Raw genomic sequence first — 21,494 nt, 5'->3', positions numbered from 1 at the left:
TACTGTATATACTGGTATTGGTACCTACTGGTACTAGTACGTATACACACACACACACACACACATAACTGTTTTTAGCGTGTTGCTATTTTCCTCGTATATTTTTGCTGGGACAGTTGGCCTAGGGTACCTTTAGTGAATAACTCATTTAAATTCACTACATAATTTTTGTACTAGTACTGGTACTTATCGGTACTACTAGACTATACTAGTACTGGTACTGGTATGCACATACACACAGACATATGGTTGTTTATAGCGTGTTGCTATTTCCCTGGTATATCTTTGCTGGGATTGTTGGCCTAGGGTACCTTTAGTGAATAAATCGCTTGAATTCACTATGTAATTTTTGTAAGGTAGTACCTTAATGGTACTTAACCCTTAGATACTAAATGGGTTATGGGTGGGCTACCTGGCTCTGTAAATGATGTTGTCTTCTGCTTAATAACAAGGTAGCTCCGTCCTAACGGTTCTGCGATACTGCTCTCTTAAGTGCTCTCTCTCTCTCTCTCTCTCTCTCTCTCTCTCTCTCTCTCTCTCTCTCTCTCTCTCTCTCTCTCTCTACATAGCAGCGCTGCTACACCATCCCCCTCTTGAAGCTGGGTCCGCCATATGTCTAAGAAGGAAGGTGACCACTTGCTCTATCCTTTCTTGGAAATTTTTTAGCTTGAAGCAAATGTCTGTCCATGATCACACTGACTCATACTACTTGGGAAATACTTCTATAATGGATTACTATCGTTGCATACTAGAATGAGGTCTCATTCTTATATGCCATCATGTACAAAGATAATTCTAAGACCGAATTGTTTTTGTACTAATCAATGCCTTTTCTCTAAAGCCAGTTGTCTTTTAAATGTTAAAGTTCATTTATGTCTTATTATTTAAGTAAAAACAACTACACACACACACACGGTCACTATATTTGGCTTGGATTGCTTCAACCCTCGGGGGGTTCACCTCTTAGAAATGTAAGTTACCACGTGAGTTCAAATGAATGGGTTGTTCAATTGCAAAAAAATCAAAATTTTAATAGGATTATATTAATAGAAGGGGTTATTTTAATAGATTAAAAAAAAAAATCCGTAAGTTTTTGAAGAAAAAGGGGTCATTTTATTACCTTAAGGGTATAAGTAAAGGGTATTTTTAAATACCCTTTGAACGCACGGTTTATATGAATAGTTTTTGAAAGGTGCAACACACACACACACACACACACACACACACACACACACACACCGTGAGCATACAAGGGAGAAGGAGACGTAAGCCCGGTCCCTGACTCAAAACATTATGATATTCGTGCATATTAACTGGACCGATGTCCATTTGCCAAGGTCAACACCAAGCGATGGGGAGCGTTGGCCTCCTATTCACTCACTGCTGACTCCACTGTCGCATGTAATGACTTTATTGCCAAGGTCAATACCAAGCGATAGGGAGCGTTGGGTAGTCCCCAAGCTTCCTATTTGCCTAGTATTGACTCCACTACATGATTTGTAATCTCATCACCAAAAGGGTCTCCATCATCGATTACACCAAGGTCAACACCAAGCGATATGGCCCAGTAGTGATTCCATTGTCCCAAGGTCTTTATTGTCACTTGTAATGGATTTAACACCTAGGTCAACACCAAGCAATAGGGAGCGTTGGGTAGTCCCCAAGCTTCCTATTCGCCCAGTATTGACTCCACTGTCTGACTTGTTGGTTACCATGCCCCCCTTCCTGATGTAAATTCCATCCTCGGAAGCTATTCAGATGAAGCCCATTCATTGAGGTGGAAGAGCATTTGAGATTGAACGTCCTTAGCCTTAAGCATCAGTGTAAAATCAACCAAAATTGGCACAGTAATCGCATTCTCATATAAAAAAAAGCATATGCAATTGTAGGCACACAAATTGATTGGTAACAGATTATTAAACAATTTTTTAGCAATAAACATTAAACTATAATATAATCAAATGCATAAACAATTGTAAAGGTAAAAAACTAAACAAGTCTGGGGTCGCTAATTTAATGGTCAAAAGACACTAGAGGTCAACTATTAATACCATGGGCAAGCTTCTCAATTTTCTCTGGTCAATTAAGTTGTTTAATCGTGAGAGCCAAGTATTTCATGTTCGAGAGCTGACTAGAGGCTATACCTAGAAGACCTTGTAGTTAAGCTACGATAAAAGAATTGCTCATGAAATCATCACCTGATTTATTTCCTTTTCTTTGGCCCCCCAAGGTGCTTTCACATTGATTCAATTTTGATGTGTGTGCTTATTTTGTATGCCTTGGGTATTTTGTTTTTCAAGGAAAAGAGCCCACACTGGGAACCTCTAGGGCTCTAGTAACATAGGTGATACATGTGAGTGAAGTACCAAATCAAGCTGGGATTTCTCTTCCAGCAAGATTTTACATTGTGGCACTTCTGATTTTTTTGTTTGTTTGTTTGTTTTCAACATTTTAGGTTTGTAACTTTGGAGGGTCATATAACACTGTTACCCTCCCCAGGCTCATCACACTAGTAAACTCCCTTTATAATACTTAAGCTAAAGGTCAATAGGGACTAAGCCCACTAGAAAGCCCTAGTACCTTGCACACAATTCTACCTAAATCGGATTAAGAACCTAAAGTAGCCATTGATTATTAGGAACACATTCCCCATGGTATTAAGAGAAGATCTCTAACTCCTAACTTGGTCAAACTAGCTTAGTCAGACTGCTTGATTCTAAAATCTAGACAAGGGTATATAGAATCTAACGTTTAATCTAAGTAAATGTGTGCTACCAATCACATTTAAACCAGACAAACATGGATGCAAAAAAGACAAGAGCCAATGCTAATGGAAAATAAACACCTGTTCGTGTTGATGATCGCGCTTGATTCGAAGACTGAACAAGAGAAAGACTCCATGAAGTTCAAGGTCCTAACATCCTATACACAGTAGAAAACACAAAGAATACCTCTAGAAGGCACATCAGTGGGAAGAGACACCAACCCTTATTGAACACAATCAAACAACATAAGGAACCCTAACCTAATTATTTGCATTCCCCCAAGAGAGTCAAGGGAATAGGATATTGTAGATATTGGGGGGAAACCTCAGGCTAAACCCCTATCCTCATCATTGTCGAGAAAAACAAAGTCATCATCTGTGAGACCATATGTACCATCCATGTAATCATGTAACTCTTCCTCATCATTAGAGGCACAAATATTCACTAAGAACATCAGTAGACGTCTATAGTCATCTTGCTCAAGAGGGTAAGTTTGTGCAATCGGAGAGACGTCCTCTACTATATATGGATCAGTCGTGGTCAAAAGACGTATCATCCATTCTAACTCCTCGAAATTACTCTCACACGCTAGCATATCTACCAAATCCCATTCACATGCAAGCACCGGGTAGACTATCATGTGAAACACTTGTGCAAAGTAAAGAGGGTACCTCTCACCCAAGGTAGGAGAGGATGAATCTATTGGACTAGCCATATCTGTACACACAGATAGATGATGGTTAGAGTGCAAATATTATAAGGGCCGTGTCAAAAGTTCATGTCCTTGTGCATAATGTGTTTTTATAATTTTGTCGTATGTAAAGAGCTCGTAGGTTTCCAGATTTTTGTTTGGTGGCTCTTGCTCTTTTAATTTTTATTTTTGTCTTGTGAGCATAAGGCTTTATATATACATTCCCTAAGATTGAAGATTGAGAGATCAGGGAGGAAGGTTAAGAGGGGAGTGAGTGAATGATGACTGTCAGCAAACACTCCGCCCTTCCTTGGGTAGATCATACCTTTTGGAATGATGTCGGTCACCTTTTGAAACCAATTGTTCCAAGTTGTTATGGGTGAAGGCTTCAACCAATAGTTCTTGACCACCCTATGCTTTCATCTAGTTGCAAGGGTGGTAAGGTACTATCCCGTGATTTTATTTGCAACGTTGCTGTAGGTGGTGAACTTACAACGGGAGGTGCAAATTCTTTTTTGTTTATATGGATATGTACAACGGTAGGTGGAGGTTGTGTTGAAGCTTCTATTTCCATATATGAACTACATGAAGAGCGAGAAGCTTCATTTCTCTTCCCTATTCATGAGTTAGGTGGAACAAATAGTTCTTTCTTCGGTACCCAAACTAGCTCCAGATCGGGTGTGTAGCATTCTATGTTTTTTTCTTTTTTGTGATCTTCATTTCATTCTGGAGCTACAAGATTACGCTCACATGGATCAAGTGATAGGTAAGAGCACAATTTACGTTTTGGCACCCAAATTTGATCATTTCCTTCATAATAGCCTTGGGCTTCTAATAGTTTTTTAAGAATCCAACACAAGGTATTTTTACATTTCTTGGGACGAGTGGGACGTCTCTTACCAGGCTCCTATTTTTTAGCACTAGCAATGGCCGCTAAAGAAGCTTTAGGGACCCACTTGTATGTCTTAAGCTTAATTTCAACTACAGAAGTTGAAGCTCTAGAGAGTTGGGCTATGGGGACATATGGTTCAACCTCCTGGACAAGCAATGTTTTGGGTTTTATTTCGTTAAGAGGCAATATCTCAGGGACTATGGCTTGAGTGGCAGGGCTAAGACTGTTAGAAAATAAGACGTACCTAAATAGATAATTGAGTAGATTACTTAATGGAGAGAGACAAATTTACATACACAAAATTATAGAGTAGAGAGAGAGAGAGAGAGAGAGTACACATGATATATGTGGTTCACCCAATGTTGGCTACGTCCATGGGAAAGCAGCGACTCAATGGCTTTAGTACTTCAAAACAAGAAGTAGTTTACAAAGGGATTATACCCTTAATGGAGCTCCCGCCTTGCTTCACTCTCACCACCTCACACTCACCTTGTTGCATCAACTTCACACTATGAAATGTGTGTAGAAATGGCCTCCTTTTATAGGCCAAAAGGGCTGCCCTCTCTCATGAGAGGCAGCCATGTGTAGCCGCCCTTGTGTAGATAAGTCCATATCGGACCCTCCAATCCGCCCATGTGTGGCCGCCCTTGAGAAGACAAGTCCGCTTTTGAATTCGACCACCAGCCACCGGCCATTAACTTCCGACCACCGGTCAACCGACGGTTGTTTTCCGACCACTTTCCGGCCGCCGTCCGGCCATAATATTTCGGCGAGGGAAAAAAAGTCTCGGGGGCTTCCGCTCCCGAGACCCCTAAAGTTACCTCTGATGTTTGGCCGTGAAAATTTTGGTTTCTGGCGAATGATTTTCCTTCACGCACGATGGCTTCTCCTCATAATGGGGGCCTTACAAATGTGCGCTTTTACCACAGAAAATTACAAGGGTAAATCAGGCTCCATACTTAACAATCTCCCACTTGGAGACTGATCTCCAAACCAAACGTGTGACTGCTTTCCATTCTAGCTTCTTATCCTTGAATGCCGATTGAAGATGAGCAGAAGCTCAACTTCTCCTTGTTGACCATCTTTGTAAACATGTCTGCAGGATTGTCACTTGTATGCACCTTTCCTAGATTTAGCTGTCCCTCTTCCAAAAGAGTGCGTATGAAGTGATATCTCACCTCAATGTGCTTTGTCCTTGAATGAAAGGCTAAGTTCTTCGCAAGATGGATAGCTCTTTGGCTATCACTGTACAAGACACAATTGTCTTGTTTGAATCCAAGCTCTTCTAAGAATCTGTGAAGCCACAGAATTTCTTTGCTTGCCTCTGTCATTGCTACATACTCTGCTTCCGTGGTAGAAAGTGAAACCACTTTCTGTAGCTTTGAATCCCAGCTTACTGTTGTGCCTCCAATCGTGAACACATAGCCAGTAGTGCTCCTTCGAGTATCTTTGTCACCTGCCATATCTGCATCAACATACCCTTCTAGAAAAATATCAGTTCCTCCAAAATACAAAGCATTTGTTGTTGTCCCTTTTAGATACCTAAGTATCCACTTCACAGCTTGCCAATGCTCTTTACCTGGGTTCTCCATGAACCTACTCACAACTCCCACTGCATGTGCAATGTCTGGCTTGCACAACCAATTGTCTTTCTTCATCTAATCTCTCAAGGATATATAAGCGCTCAACTAAAGGGTTACCATCCCAACCTTCTTGTGAAGCTACGCACAGACTAGGAACTACAAACTCCCATGGCATAACTGCTTCTTGGCCATATACCATTTTGAATGGTGTATAATTAATAGTCACTTTGTAAGAAGTACGATAAGCCCATAGAGCTAAAGTCAGCTTCAAATCCGTTTCCACCATTTTGGTCAAGATAGAAATTAAGGTCTTGTTGGTACTCTGAGCTTGGCCACTTGCTTGTGGATAATAAAGTGTGGACTTATGGTGAGCTATCATGAAGTTGGTAGTGAGTTCTTTTATCAATCCATTTATAAAATGAGTGCCATTGTCACTCACAATCTCAAAGGGACATTCAAATCTTGTAATAATGTTCTCAAAGAGAAACTTGGCAATTGACGTTGCATTAGCCTTACGTGCCACCCTGGCTTCCGCCCACTTTGTCACATAGTGAGTGGCAACGATAATATATCAAGATTGAGTGCTACGAGCTGCCGGACTAATTGGGCCTACAAAGTTCAAACCTCATTTTTCAAATGGTTGAGTCACTTTAACAGGATGTAAGGGAATCTTATCCAATCGTTGTGTGATCTTGTAACGTTAGCATTCATCACACCCTTTGGCAAAAATTGATGCATCCTTGAATAAGGTTGGCCACCAATAGCTTGATTGCAATACCTTTCTAGCAGTTAGTTCCCCTGAGAAATGTCCTCCAGCTATACCCATGTGGGCTTCTTGCAATATGTATAAATACTTATCCTCACGGGCACAATGTCTAAGAATATCGTCCTTCCCTAGCCTATAGAGAGTTCGTGCAATGAGAGAATAAGGTTCATATTCTTTTAACAATTTTCAATCTATATCCTTATGGAGCTCTTTGGGTGGAAATCCATTAACTAGAAATTTCACAATCTTCTCACTACATTCAGGCATGGTCTCGACTAGAAATAAGAAAGTATCGAGCAATTCATCATCGACTCCAGTATGGGCTTCACCATTGGGTATGCGAAACAAATGATCCACCATGACATGTCTTTTACCATGTCTCACCACAATGGTAAAATCAAACTCAAGAAGAATTAACAACCATCGTGTAATTCTTCTCGTGGAAAAAGGTTTATTTACTAGATACTACAACGCTTGATGATCAACATAGAAAACAAACTTGTTGGCTAGAAGGTAGTAGCTAAATTTCTTCACTGCGTAAATCATACCTAAACCTTCCCGCTCTGTAGTGGTGTAGTTTCTCTCGGCATCATTCAATTGATGACTTGCAAAGCTAATGGGGTAGTCCAATTTATGTTCTCCTAGTTGAGCTAGAACACACCCAATTAGCAGGGTTTGATGCATCAATATGCACATGGAAAATTACATTCCAATCGAGCACTCGTAGAATAGGAGCTCTTGTCAAGGTCTTTTTTAATGACTCATAAGCATGGTCACACTCCGCGGTCTAGTGGAACTCAATAATTTCAAAGCGTTATGTGGTGTAGTCCACAACCCATTGACATCGCACAACTAGAGGCTACAGAGAAGCCAAAGTTGAGCCGTATCGTAAGGAGATGACAAAATCGAGAGTTAGCTCAACAATGAAAGGAAGCAGAAGTGAAATCGCAGTCCATAGAACAACAAGAATCCACAGACTTACACCCTGCACCCGATCATTTCAAATCCTACACCACGGAGGAGCGTAAGGTTGTGTATACAAAGGCTCAAAGAAAACCTATCAATGGAAGTAATGGAGTCTATGATGGTCCAGCAATAGTTAAGGAAATAGAGTTAGCAGACCCAGGTGAGGAGTCCAAACTTGTCTTCATTGCCCAAGATCTGATAGAGATTGAGGAGTTTGTACTTAAAGAACTTCTCAATTCTTCCAAGTAATTCAGGGATATATTTTCTTGGACATATCATGATATGAAAGGTGTTCCACCTTCCGTGGTGCAACACATAATCCCCATGAATAGCATGGCTAAACTAGCTCAGCAATGACCCTACCCAATGAATCCTAAGTATGCAAAGATCGTTCAATAAGAGATTGAAAAGTTTGTCAAATGCAGATTCATATACCCTATTGAGCACTCAGAATGGGTGTCTCCAATAGTGATTGTGCCGAAAAAGAATAGAAAACTCAGAGTGTGCATGGATCTCAAGAAGGTCAATGCCGCCACTAGGAGGGATCATTACCCCTTGCCATATTCAGAACATGTGCTTGAAAGAGTTGCAGGTAAGAAAGCATATAGATTTTTAGATGGGTACTCTAGCTACAATCAAATTACAATTGTGTTAGAGGACCAAGCTAAAACCGCCTTTATAACAGAATTTGGAGTGTTCGCATTTTGTGTTATGGCTTTTGGCTTAACCAATGCCCCTTCTACCTTTCAAAGATTAATAAACATTGCTTTTAGAGAATATTTGAGGGAGTTTTGCGAATCTCTTTTAGATAACCTTTGTGTTTATTCCTCTTGGAAACAACATCTATCATGTTTACGAAAAGTGTTTGAGAAGTGCAGATTGTATCGCATCTCCTTAAACCCTTTAAATGCCAATTTTGGGTTAAACATGGAGTCATTTTAGGGCATATAGTGTCCAAAAAATGGATTTCCGCATATGAGAGCAAAAGTAAAGCCATTGTTGAATTGCCACCGCCTACAAACTATAAAGGAGTTCAAAGGTTCATGGACCATGTTGTTATTACCGACGGTTTATTTTTAAAATTTGCCGAGATAGCTCGTCCTTTGTACAAGCTTCTTATTTCTTATGCATCGGATTGTTATGCTTTGATTGTGTCTAGCTTACATGATGTTAAGGAACCTCTGTCTTTTGATGAAGCACAGAATTCAAAAAATTAGATGGCTGCCATGCAATCAGAATATGATGCACTTATAGAAAATGACACATGGACTTTATGTGATTTTCCTCCTGACAAAAAGGCCATTGGTATGAAGTGGGTTTACAAGTTGAAACGCAAGCCAGATGGTGAGATCGATTGCCATAAGGCTCGACTTGTTGCAAAGGGTTATGCACAGCAAAAAGGCATAGATTATAAAGAGACTTTTTCTCCCACTTGTCGTATGACTACTATGCATTTTCTATGTGCATTGGCAACTCATTTTGGTTGGGATGTACATCAATCAGAATTTGTTACTACTTTCTTGAATGGTGACATATTTGAGGAAGTTTATGTAACACAGCCTTGCGGTTTTTTCAAGAAAGGACAAGAGGAAAAAGTCTGCAGATGTAAGAAGGCTTTGTATGGGTTGAAGTTATCTCCTCGTGCTTGGTATGATAAAGATGACACTCATTTGGTCAAACGAGGCTTTTGTAACAATCCAACAGAAAGCACATTGTATGTCAAGCATGAGGGCAATGTACTTCTCATTGTTGTTCTTTATGTGGATGATTTGTTGATCACTGGTCCCAATGAGGCACATATTGCTGAATTTAAGGCTGATTTGAATGCTACTTTCAAGATGAAGGATTTGGGGTTGTTGCATCATTATTTGGGCATACAATTTAAGCAGTGTGATGGTGGTATTGCCTTATACCGGAAAAGTTACATAGAGACATTGCTATGTAAGTATGGACTTGAGGATTGCAAACCTATTGCCACTCTCATGAAAACAGGTTTGAAGTTGAGTCTACATGATCCTGGTGATCCTGCAGATGTCACTCTTTACCAAACTGTTGTTGGCTACCTCATTTTGTATGCAACATGAGGCTAGATATTCAGTTTGCAGTCTCATAAGTCAACAAATTTATGCATAGCCCAGGGTCTAAGCATTGGCAAGCTGTCAAGAGGATTTTCCGCTACCTTAGTGGCACTTTAAATCTTGGCTTGTTTTATCCCAAGGGGCGATCATTCCCGCCAGACTTACATGCTTTGTCGGACTCAAATTGGGTTGGTTGTTTTGACATGCAAGTGTCCACAAGTGGTTTTTGTTTCATGCTTGGCAGTTCATGTATATCATGGTTGAGCAAGAAGCAACCTATTGTGGCCACTTGGAGTTGTGAGGCTGAGTACAGGGCAGTCTTCACAGCTACGGTTGAGTGTGTATGGATCAAACGCCTTATGGCTGATTTGGGTGTTGGACAGGACACTGCCAACACTATCTACACTGACATTCATAGCGCATTGACAGTTGCAAAGAACCCATTTTTTCATGCTTGCACAAAGCACATTGAGGTGCATTACCACTATGTCAGGGAGAGGCTCGCAGTAGGAGAGCTCAACTTGGCTTATGTGCCAACACAGGACAACCTTGCAGATATTTTCACAAAGGCATTGTCTCATGAGAAGCTCAAAGGTTTCCGCAAAGCTTTGGGCTTACTCCGCTTTGTGGACTGATCATGTCCTCAGGCCATGGCACTTCCCTTTACTCATGTGCCAGCTCTTGTTCACCGCATCACTCCAGGGGGGATTTGTTACCATGTACATATGGTAGTGATGTGTGTGAACACACTAGGACCGCCGAGACATTTTTTCCCTCTTTAGGAGGTTTTTCCCCCGTTCATTGTATATACGTCCATCACTCTAGGGATATCTACCTTTCCATTGCACACTAAGTAACACACTCTCAATTGTGTGCCTTGAGCTTCCTTCGTCTTCTCCAAGCTGTGTGTGTTTCTTTGCAACCCTAATTCCAACAAATATGACTGATTTCTTTTGAGAATGTTTTATTGTTGAGGCTTGATGTGTCATCCATATATCTATAAGTGTGTTTGAATAGTGAAAGTTTATGATAGTTGTTTTTGTCACTCATGGTTTTGAGAAACCATTTGTATTCAAAGAAGGCCAAGTATAAATTACACATAAGAGGTGATCATGAAAAACCCATGGGAATGCCTAGGCTTTGGTTAAAGCACTATCATCTTAAAAGAATAGTGCATTTATCAAGGACCCAATATATATTTTCAAATAGTTTATCCTCATCGAAGTGTATGGGATGAGAAGATTGTGTTCTTAATCCATCTAGGTTTTTTGGAGAGAGGCATGTAGAAGAAACCATTCTTCCTAGCATGTTTAAAGGCAAGCTTAATATTTGTAATAGAACATCTTTCAATCCTAATTCTCCTTCTAGGGGTATGTTCTCATAGCATTGAGTAATTTTGGCTCTGAAGAGATGGAAAATCTGTTTAGGAAGGTTAAGAGTAACTCCTTTGTAGGTTTTTACTAACCAAAAAGGGTTATAGTGTATTTGGAGAAAGTTAGAGCAATTTTTTTGTTTAGAGGCGCACAAAAATTCAAATTTTGAAAGTACTAAGTCAAGGAAAAGGGTGATATCCTTGGTAATGTTAGCAAAAATACCATTTGAGGCATCAGATATCCATCTGAATTTATGCTTGTGTAGTTTATAGGTGGAAAAAAGTACTGGAAGTTTAGTATCTAAAAGAAAATAGCCTAAATTATCTAGATGTTTTGAAATTATTTTAGTGACCTCATACAAAGAGGTGTTAAGTGGTGTGAATTCCTTCCCAGAAACCCGAGAGTAATCTATTTTCCAAGCCAAGTTTTTGCATAAAAGAGTGGGACAGTTTGAACTTTTATCCAGCCCAACTATAACCCAGTCATGTGAAATCTTTTGAAATTCAACAACCACTTGTGGTGTGATCCATGTGCTTTCAGTAGATAGCCATTTATATGGTAAGAGTAAGATTTTTTGAGAAAAAACCTTTTTTAGTCAATTTTGCTAAGTCGAGTAGGACTGTCTTCTCCAATCGAAGAGTACTAACAAGGTCAGTTAAACAGCTAAGTAAAGCTGATAAAGCAAGATGTGGGTTTTTAGGAAAAATGGGTATGTGGTTAAGTCCTTTAGCTAGGATTTTTTGAACTGTGGTATTCTTAACCAGATCAAGACTACAAGTACATACATGCTGGCCATAAGTATCAAAATATTTACAAAAAGGGATATATTTATCAAAAGCACAATCAGGAATGGTTTTGTGTCGTAAAACATCATTACTGTAAACCACATTCTTAATAGGTTGTTGATACTTCCAACCAATCAGTACATTATCAATAATTTCATGGTTTCCAAAAAGTAAGTCAAAACACTCACAAAAAAGTGTCTTTGGGTGTATTCAATCCAGAAGTTCACTTTGAAAAAGACAATGTTCGTAAATATATTCTTTGCAAGAAGTCTTTTTGGTAAGATGTATCCTTCCATAAGGGCTAATAGCAACCTGCACAGCATAAGTGATCATAAGTCAAGAAGGTGTCGGATAGGAGTGTTTCTTCCTCTTCCTCTAGTAAAGGTATGAGATTTTCCTCTACTAAAATTAGAGGACGAGCTAGGTGTCAAAAATGATTGGGGGTGGCTAGAGAGTTAGGTCGTTTCAGTGAGAGGGAATCATCATCCTCAATACATGGCTTGAGTAAACTGGTGATAATCTTAACACCTTTGTAGTTTGCGTAGTCAAATATGTCCCAAGTTCATCAGATTTCATCTCTTTAATGATATCGAGCATAAGCCCACAAAAAATATTGAAAGCAATCTGAGCAACCACTAAATGTTTAGCTTGGCCACCTAACCAAGAACGGATAAGGGATAGATGAAAGTCCACCCACTTCTCAGGGAAGAGCTGGTCTAGATGGTTGAGGATAAACCAGATAGCATGGTCAAACCACATAATGCTGGATTCGCACGATGCTTTAGGGTTAAGAAATTTGCATGCACATTTAACATATGGTGAAAAAACATTCCAAATAGATTCCGCATAGAAGTCAAGATTACTTTTAGCAAATTCCTTGTTCCCTTTTGTCTGAATGTATAGACCTCTATTGGAAGAGCATTTGGAATGGTCAATAAGGTTAAGGTTGAAGGGGATTTTAATGAGTTCTCCTTTGTCTAAGAATTGTCCTCCTTTCAAAATCTTGAGTCTACAATCCTCAATTGTGGAGGTAGGAAGATTAACCAGATAGACCCAGGTTTCACTAAGAACTGGTGCGAGAAAGGCTTTGTTAGGTAAAACCCAGAGCTGATGGTCCACACCAAAAGATTCAATTTCAATTTTTCTAACTGGTAGGAAAGGAAAAACCTTGGACACTTTGGGTACCATTTCCAAGAGATTAGAGTCACTAAGGGAGCAAAGGTTATTTTGAAATTCCTTAATAGCTTCGAGTATTGCACTATCTCTGCAAAAGATACCTCCGGTTTGAGGGACTGTTGGAGCAGCAAGGGTAATGATAAAAGAAGGATTGATGCCATTTAATTTTTTCAAAAAGTTAAATAATTAAACACCAAAAGAAGAAAATAAGGCCATCTCTTACTGATATTGTACAGAAAGTACAGGTATTTGGGCTATGTAGTGGGAAATCATATTAACCCCATCTTTCGAGTCCTTGTCCAGGGTAGCCAGAATCTTGACCCAATCATTGAAAGACAGCATGTGTAAGATAGATTTTTAACTGAGGCAAGAGTTGAATCATATATTAACTGAGAAGCATCCAGACTGCCAATACATCTTAGGACAAGAGAGGTAGCCACAGAGAGGGGCTCAGAAGATTGTTCCAGGTCTTGCGAGAAGGCAAGGGTCTGTAATAGACAAAATTATTAGTAAGTCAAGGATTACTTATGGTAAGTCATAGAGGGGCTCAGAAGATAGTTCCAGGCCTTGCGAGAGGGCAAGGGTCTGTAATGGACAAAATTATTAGTAAGTCAAGGATTACTTAAGGTGATATGTAACACAGCATTTGGCCCTCGAGCCAGAAAAAGTCTAGTTCTAATAGCCAAGGCTTTTTTTTTAGAATGGTCCTTTAGGTGAAACCTAATTTTTTCTGAAATCCTTGTATGCATTTTTTGGGTCGTGGTTTACTCTCATGCGAGCTGTAACTTTAAAATGTTTATGATCCTGAAAGAAAATATACAATTTGTCCTGTAGGTCGGGGCCTGCAGACCTTAAACCGGCAAAGTCAAAGACTATAATAGCCATGAGCAGGTATCTAGAACATTAGCCTATGAAGGACTACCTAACACCTGCCAACCAAAAAAGGATTTATAGGCAGTGGGTCCAACCTAGAACTAAGATTCAAATAGTTTCCAAAGCCAGCGTCCTGGTTTTTCCAAAAAGAATGAAAAAACCCTATGTATAGGACGTGTTTGTAGCTGCTTTTACTTAAATAATAAGACATAAATGAACTTTAACATTCAAAATACATTTGGCTTTAGAGAAAAGGCAATGATTACTACAAAAACAACTCAGTCCTAGAATTATCTTTGTACATGGTATATAAGAATGAGGCCTCATGCTAGTATACAATGATAGTAACCCATTAAAGAAGTACTTCCCAAGTAGTATGAGCCATTGTAATCATGGACAGACATTTGCTTCAAGCTTCAAAAAAAATCAAAGAAATGATAGAGTCCTCACCTGCATCCATTCAATCTAGACAATAGATACGTTAGTCTTGAATGTGTTTTACAGGTGTCAATGGACTATATCAATTTATCCATGTCCAGCTTACAACTTTTTTTACTTTAAACAAAGGTCCAAAGTGTAAATGTATTTCAATTTTGTAAAAATTTCTTTAAAGCTTGTAAAAAAGGCCATAACCCCTTGGAATTATGGTAGCTATTATATGTATTGTAATGGAAATGACTTATTAACTTTGCAAGTAGTGGAAATTAGAGAAGTACTTTTATGAAATTACTTTGTGAGCATAGGGGGTGAATTTAATCGATGGTAGCAACATAAACATAGCATTTAGTTAACTTGGCATGAACAATAATTTTGCAAGAGAGAGTTTAGAGAACATGACAACAATTGAGGACCGGATTTATGTGGAGCCGATACCCCCTCCAATAGGCATTTGTATTATAGTTTCTCCCATCAAGAAAGACTTGTTACAATACAATCTTTGTATTACTTGTGACCTAGGTGATGCAATGAAGATGGAAAGCTTCATGCATCACAAGCATAACATAAACTTTGTGGAAAGCATTAACTATCCCAAGCCGCAGTCCCAAGACCTCAAACACCTTCGGAGGTGGAGAGAGCTAGCAGGGAATGAGAGTAGGGAAGAGGAAGAAGAAACATTTCACATGAGAAAGAATTAGTTTCTCGCTTATCATCACTCTTCTTGCTAGCATACATAATAGCATAGTAATGAAGATGGAGAAGATGGCAAGCTTAAGCATTGAAGCATGGATCTTGGTTGGAATTGCATTCTATAGCCAAGAGTGTTGTTGTAGGCTCTCAACCTCTCTACTTGCTTGGAGAAGGAGAGGGAGCTCTTGCACGTTGCACAATACACGATGAGAGTGTGTGTGAGTGTGTGTGGGAGAGTATACCCCTCAAGCAACCCCCTAGCTTGCTTTGGTGACCCCCCCCCCCCCCCCCCCCCCCCCCCCAATTGTAGCTCATGCTTGAAGCTCATTGGACCCCTCTTGGCCTAGCCAATCACAAACAAGGGCATATCAAGAAACAAGGTTAGCATTGGGACAAGTGTACCCCTTTCCCCTTTGAGAGAGAGGACTTGATAAATGCTAAAATAATTAATTAAATTCACTAAATTGTCATTGGACCCCTTGGAGGCCAACCAATAGGCTTTAGGCACACCATGAGGGTAACCTAGCTAGGGGATTGACATGTGTCCTACTTGCCTCTTGGGCAAGGGATGCCCTTTGGGAGAGAGAGTGGTTAAGAAACCACCCCCTTTCTTGCATGGCTCACCCCCTCCTTGTAGGGATTTGGTTTGACTTTTGTGACACCTCAAGCCCCTCAACCTTGGGCCCAGTTCTCACCACAAGCTTGGCCCTTAAGCCCCTCAAGCTTGGGTTGGGTTCCCACCTCAAGTACAGCCCTAGCATCTCAAGCATGACAAGCACCTCAAGCATCTCAATCATCAAGACTTCAAGCATCTCAAGCATCTCGGTCATCAGGCATGACAAGCACCTCAAGGTTGCCGGGTTCCCACCTCAAGCACAGCCCTAGCTTACCTAAGGTCAAAGGACTCTTAACACTAACTATTGGAGGTCTTCAATGAAGCTAACCCTAAGGTCTTTAAGCTCCATTGGTTAGCCTTGATCTTTGATAGACCATCTCTCATTTGGACCCCATTGGCCCCTGTTGGGGTGTAGGCCAGGTGGCCGTGGGAAACCACCATTATACACTTGATTTCCCCTATTCAATATAGGGAGAGAAAGAGGAAGGGTTGACTCTTCTCTTTCTTCTCCACTAACCCAAGACAGTGGCTGCCTGTGTATCCCCCCCTTCCCCATTTCTCTTCTTCCCCTCTCTTGCACACACTCCGTACACGCACACGCGCACTCATCAATTGGTATCAGAGCTTGGCTTACCAATCCCGCTCCCCATCACCGTGTGTGCAGCTGCCCTTGGAAGCATGGAGTCTCAGCAGGGAATTCGAGATCTGCATGTTGTTGAGCTTGAAGGCAAGTGTTGTCAAGCAAACGAGAAGTAGCAGGAGCTTGAAGGCAAGCCCGACAAAATCGGAAGCTTGGAGGTCTTCATGGAAAGCTTTGCAAAGCAAGGAAGAGCTGCAGGTCAAGTCGAGAGCAGGTCACGGGGGGCAGTGAACATAGCCAATTAAGGCAGCCAGGGAATCCGGGCTCACACACAGGGCAGCGTTGTCGATCTCTCAAGTTAAGTAGCCCAAGACATTGAGGAGATCAAGGTATAAGGAGATAGAGTCAAGGCAGCATCGAATTGAAGGCTTGGAGTAGCTTGGGAGGGATTGCAGCCGGGCAGTCCGAGCGTGGTATCACACACACACACACACTGTGTGTGTGTATAAGCAACAAATTAAGAGGTACAACCCGAGCAGCAGTGTTGCACCAAGCAAGAGGATAAGCTCTCCGGCAGGAGCATTTGAGCAGGCGTGTCCCCACCCACACACACACACTCGGGCTGTGGGTTGTGGGCAGTATCGAATTGCGCAGCCGGAAGCACCGCAAGCTGCAGGAGCACTCATCTATTGGTATCACACAAGGCGGCGCTGTGGTGGAGGAGCAGGCGCCGTAAGGATATCCTCACACACACGCACACACACACTCGTCTACAGAAATCGACAGAGCTGTTGAAAAAAAAAATTGATTTTTTTTTTTAAGGCTTTTTTGACACAAACATGTTTTGTCTGCGAGGGTGGGTGCACACCCCATGCAAACCTTGACCTTCAAACCCAACTCTCCGACCGCCCCCTCTCCTTTCCAAACCCTTGGATCCCGACTCTTGAGCTGTGAGAAATCGACAGCAAGTGACTAAAAAAAGAGTGACAGAGACAAATGAGAGCTTGACACCGTGCTTGCGAGCGAGCACAAGCGACCGAATCCGACAAATTTGAGGCAATCTTCGTAGATCAAGCAAAATCTGCAATCGATATCGATCCGACTCGGTATTGACCGTTCGAGCATTGGCGTTTTACGGCTATTCGGCTAGCCACTTCCGCCCGACGGCGGAAGGCGACATCGACATCGACACCGCTCATGCGCACCGACTCGACACTCCTCATTGCAGCGGATTTCCAACATCCGACCCAGACAACGGGCACTTCCCCACACGAGCGCGTTCCCGCGATCGACGACCGTGCTTGCGACATGCGCGGGTGAGGTACCTCTATCATAGAGGAGTGATACCCGACATCGGCACCGAGCGCATCGATCGCCCTGTACGACACAGTTTACGGATATGACACCTTTGGTGGCTATTCGACTAGCATATTTCTGCCCGGCGGCAGAAATCGGCACATAGCGACACCGACATGCAGGTTACAGGTTATAGGGGGTTTTCAGCCCATTCACTCACAGATTCTCTAGGTTACCAGACACAGCGCTTTCACAGGTGATTTGGCAGTCATTACGACAGCAGACTCTCTGCGGACACATGCGTTGACAGATGCATTTTTTTGTGAGCACACATAGTGCTATTGAGCTCTTTTGAGAGCACATGTCCCCGCAGGGATCACTTTCACTGCATGCAGCAGTTCTTGGCGCCTGTTTGAGCATGATTTTACTCATGTACATTGAGTTGCGGACACTGCCCATTGTACTCCGTGTGGAGCCATTTTTGGCTATTTTGGCAGTTTTTCCCGGCCGTTTCTGAGACTCGGACCGGAAGAGCCCTTTCTGAGACTGTGGCTAGTTATTTTTGTGTCTGCATTAGTCTTTTGGAGGGTCGATAGCGTGAGGTTTTCTTTGAGCTGGGGTGTGCTCGAATGTTGAGACACTTTCGGTGATACAGGTAGCTGGAGTTCCCCTTTACGGTACCCTCGCCATAGGATATGTATCTGGACGGTTATTTATGCTTTTGACGCCGAGTTGGCACTCACATAGCAGTGGTTTTGTGCAGCAGATGCCCAGTTAGTTCAGTTGGCACATTTATATGCATTTTGAGTTGAGTTTTGACTCCTCATACAAAGGATACTCTGCCGGATTTACTTCCCGCGAGTCGTGACTTCCATTGTTGGCACTTTTGAGTCTATTTCGGTTGAGATTTTACTCCCGATACAAAGGTTACTCTGCCCAAATTTCTACAGCTTCTCGCCATAGTGTGGCACCTCTCAAACCCTCTTCTCAGCGATGGCTTCTTCTTCAGAAAAGGAGGAGTATTTCATTCGGAAGTTCGATGGCAGCAACTTCACCATGTGGAAAGAGCGCATGAAAGATGTTTTGATAAACAAAGGCCTCTCAGAACCGTTGAAAGAGCGCGCAGAGGATGATGATTATACACAAGCTCAATGGGAGCTTTTGGATGCAAAAGCCATGGCTACGATACGTCTACATCTAGCCGAGTCAGTCTTCTTCACTATCATCGGGAAGAAAACAACCAAGGAACTTTGGGATAGCTTATGTTCAGCATGGGAGAGCAAAAGTGCATCCAACAAAGTTTTTCTCATGAAAAAGCTTATGAAGCTCAACATGAAAGAAGGGAGCACAGTTTCCAGTCATTTAAATGAGTTCAACTCCTTGTTCAGTCAGTTGAAATCTCAGGGCTTTAAGGAATTTGACGATGAACTCAAGTCTATCTTCTTACTATGCTCTCTACCCAGTTCATGGGATATCTTTTGCATGGCCATTAGCAATTCGGCTCCGAATGGCAAGTTAGAATTCAATGCTGTCACAGATGCGTTGCTCACTGAAGAGATTCGTCGTAAATCTCTTGATAATGCTAGTCATGGAGATGCATGTATGGCTGGCAGTTCAACAAAGCCAAGAGGCCGTGACAGGAACAAATACAAAAGCAAAAGTAGAGAGCGGAATCCTCGTAGTCCTAGCAGACACAGGAACCAAAGTAGAGACCGCAATGCCAAAAATGTCGAGTGTTACTATTGCCACAAGAAGGGTCATTACAAAAAGGATTGTCGCAGTTTCCTAAGAGATCAGAAAAACATGCAAAAGGATAATTCTGGCAAAGGCAAAAGTACAATTAAGATTGAGGAGCTCAATATTGTTGAGTCCCCCATGCCTACCACTGCAGTAGAGGATGCTCCTCCTCCAGTGATGCTCATTATGCCCACAGAGATTCATCCCGAGGTGACAGCAGATGCCTCCGATGTTCTCATTTTCACTTCAGATCTCACTCCAGATGCTTTGGTTGCACAGGATGAGGGTTATGCACAGAATTGGATCCTTGATTCTGGTGCAAGTTTTCACGTCACACCGCATAGAGAGTGGTTTTCCTCTTATGCATCCATGCATGGAAAAGTCAAGCTTGGTGATTCCTATGAGCTTGACATTATAGGCATTGGTGATGTGAAACTTCAGATGCATAATGGCACTACTTTTGTGCTGCAGAATGTCAGACATGTGCCCAAGCTTACGAAAAGCTTACTTTCTATAGGGAAATTGGATGATCTTGGCTACACTACAGTTTTTGGTAATCGTTCTTAGATGATCCGCAAGAACAACCTTATCATGATGAAAGGCAATAAAAACGGATCCCTGTACTCTTTGTTTGTTTTGAGTGTCGACGAACACTCTATCTATGTTGCCGAGCTGCCGTCTCCTGAGTTGTGGCATAGCCGGCTAGGGCATATTAGCCAAAAGGGAATGAAAACACTTCAGCGTTTTGGCTACTTACCTGTGTTAGATTACACGGACTTTCCATTGTGTGAGCATTGTCTGTATGGCAAATAGACTAGATTGACATCTTCGCCATTGAATAAGAAACTAGGCGAACCTCTAGACTTGGTGCACAGTGATTTGTGTGGTCCAATGCCACATAAAACTCTAGGGGGGGCGAACTGCTTTCTCACATTCATAGATGATTCTACCAGAAAGGTGTGGGTGTATCTCCTTAAGCGTAAGGAAGAAGTCTTTTCGACATTCCAAAAATTCCTCGCCATGGTTGAGAACCAATCAGGAACAAAGCTCAAAGCTTTTCGCACGGACAATGGTGGAGAATACGTCTCCACAGAGTTCAAGGATTTTTGCAATAGAAGAGGCATTCGGCGGCAGTTTACTGCTCCATACACACCTGCACAAAATGGGATAACTGAAAGAATGAATCGTACGATTCAAGAGCGAGTTGTCTCTATGATGTCTATGGCGAAGCTTACTCCAGAGTTTTGGGGGGAAGCTGTTCTGACAGCAGTGCACATCATCAACAGGTCACCTAGTTCTCCTTTGAATTTTAAAATTCCAGAGGAATTATGGACTGGCAAAATGCCAAGCTATGAGCATCTACGTGTATTTGGATGCGAAGCATATGCACATGTGCCCAAAGAACTTCGTCGGAAGTTAGATCCCAGATCGCACAAATGCATCTTTATTGGCTATGGTGCAAACGGAGAGATGGGATATCGTCTCTGGCACCCAGAATCAAACAAAGTCATTCGTAGCTCACATGTGATTTTCAATGAATCAAAAATGCACAAGAAGCCCATCAAAGATGTTGAATACAAACGTGTTCGTTTTGAGGATGTAGCCTCCGAACCAACTCAGTTCAGTAGTGTTGCACCTACTCCTCAAGTGCAAGATACTACTATTGCTCTGGAGAGAGCGGAGTCCAGCAGTCAGGCACTGAGACGCTCTGAGAGAGTATCACGTGCGCCCGAGCGGTTTGAGCCGGGTATACACCACATTTTGGTCACTGACAGTGGAGAGCCAACCTGCTACAAAGAAGCTATACAAATGGAGGATAGCGTTAAGTGGGAGCAGGCTATGCAATCAGAATATAATTCGATTGTGGCTAATGAGACATGGGATTTGGTTGAATTACCAAAAGGCAAAAATGCTTTACCTTGCAAGTGGGTATACAAGAAGAAATATACAGCGGAAGATCCCGAGCCTAGATACAAGGCTCGTCTAGTTGCCAAGGGTTTCAAGCAACAAAAAGGTATGGATTTCGATGAGATTTTCTCTCCAGTAGTCAAGATGACTACACTTCGCACCGTGCTTGGCTTGGTTGCTATCCATGACATGGAACTTGTCCAAATGAATGTGAATACAGCATTTCTTCACGGGGATCTAGATGAAGATGTCTACATGAAACAACCAGAGGGATTCGTATG

Source organism: Adiantum capillus-veneris, chromosome 14, assembly GCF_014529385.1.
Source record: "Adiantum capillus-veneris isolate H3 chromosome 14, ASM1452938v2, whole genome shotgun sequence".
Classification (NCBI taxonomy): Eukaryota; Viridiplantae; Streptophyta; class Polypodiopsida; order Polypodiales; family Pteridaceae; genus Adiantum; species Adiantum capillus-veneris.
The sequence above is the reverse complement of the archived record's forward strand: the minus strand, read 5'-3'. Positions refer to the sequence as shown.